Below are 1,458 nucleotides of genomic sequence, written 5' to 3' on the forward strand. Positions count from 1 at the left end.
AACTCACACCCAGTCCCATTCACCCATCACCCCGTGCTCACTGCCCCGTGTCCTAACTCACACCAAGCCCCGTTCACCCATCACCCTGTGCTCGCTGCCCCGTGTCCTAACTCACACCCAGACCCGTTCACCCATCACCCCCTGTGCTCACTGCCAATGTCCTAACTCAGACCAAGCCTCGTTCACCCATCACCCCGTGCTCACTGCCCCGTGTCCTAACTCGCACCCAGTCCCGTTCACCCATCACCCCGTGCTCACTGCCCCGTGTCCTAACTCACACCCAGTCCCGTTCACCCATCACCCCGTGCTCACTGCCCCGTGTCCTAACTCACACCCAGTCCCGTTCACCCATCACCCCCTGTGCTCACTGCCCCATGTCCTAACTCACACCAAGTCCCGTTCACCCATCACCCCCTGTGCTCACTGCCCCGTGTCCTAACTCACACCCAGTCCCATTCACCCATCACCCCTGTGCTCACTGCCGCGTGCCCAAACTCACACCCAGTCCCGTTCACCCATCACCCTGTGCTCGCTGCCCGTGTCCTAACTCACACCCAGTCCCGTTCACCCATCACCCCGAGCTCACTGCCCCGTGTCCTAACTCACACCGAGCCCCGTTCACCCATCACCCTGTGCTCGCTGCCCGTGTCCTAACTCGCACCGAGTCCCGTTCACCCATCACCCCGTGCTCACTGCCCCGTGTCCGAACACACACTGAGCCCCGTTCACCCATCACCCCGTGCTCACTGCCCCGTGTCCTAACTCACACCCAGCCCCGTTCACCCATCACCCCCTGTGCTCGCTGCCCGTGTCCTAACTCACACCAAGCCCCGTTCACCCATCACCCCGTGCTCACTGCCCCGTGTCCTAACTCACACCAAGCCCCGTTCACCCATCACCCCGTGCTCACTGCCCGTGTCCTAACGCACACTGAGCGCCGTTCACCCATCACCCCGTGCTCACTGCCCCGTGTCCTAACTCACACCCAGTCCCGTTCACCCATCACCCTCTGTGCTCACTGCCCCGTGTCCTAACTCACACCCAGTCCCGTTCACCCATCACCCCCTGTGCTCACTGCCCCGTGTCCTAACTCACACCCAGTCCCGTTCACCCATCACCCCGTGCTCACTGCCCCGTGTCCCAACTCACACCCAGTCCCGTTCACCCATCACCCCCTGTGCTCGCTGCCCCGTGTCCTAACTCACACCAAGTCCCGTTCACCCATCACCCCGTGCTCACTGCCCCGTGTCCTAACTCACACGCAGTCCCGTTCACCCATCACCCCCTTTGCTCACTGCCCCGTCTCCTAACTCACACCCAGTCCCGTTCACCCATCACCCTGTGCTCACTGCCCGTGTCCTAACTCACACCAAGCCCCGTTCACCCATCACCCACTGTGCTCACTGCCCCGTCTCCTAACTCACACCCAGTCCCGTTCACCCATCACCCCCTGTGCTC

The sequence above is a fragment of the Somniosus microcephalus genome, unplaced genomic scaffold (genome assembly GCF_052327205.1).
Source record: "Somniosus microcephalus isolate GS21.2 unplaced genomic scaffold, FLI_Smic_1.0 unresolved_chr1, whole genome shotgun sequence".
NCBI lineage: Eukaryota > Metazoa > Chordata > Chondrichthyes > Squaliformes > Somniosidae > Somniosus > Somniosus microcephalus.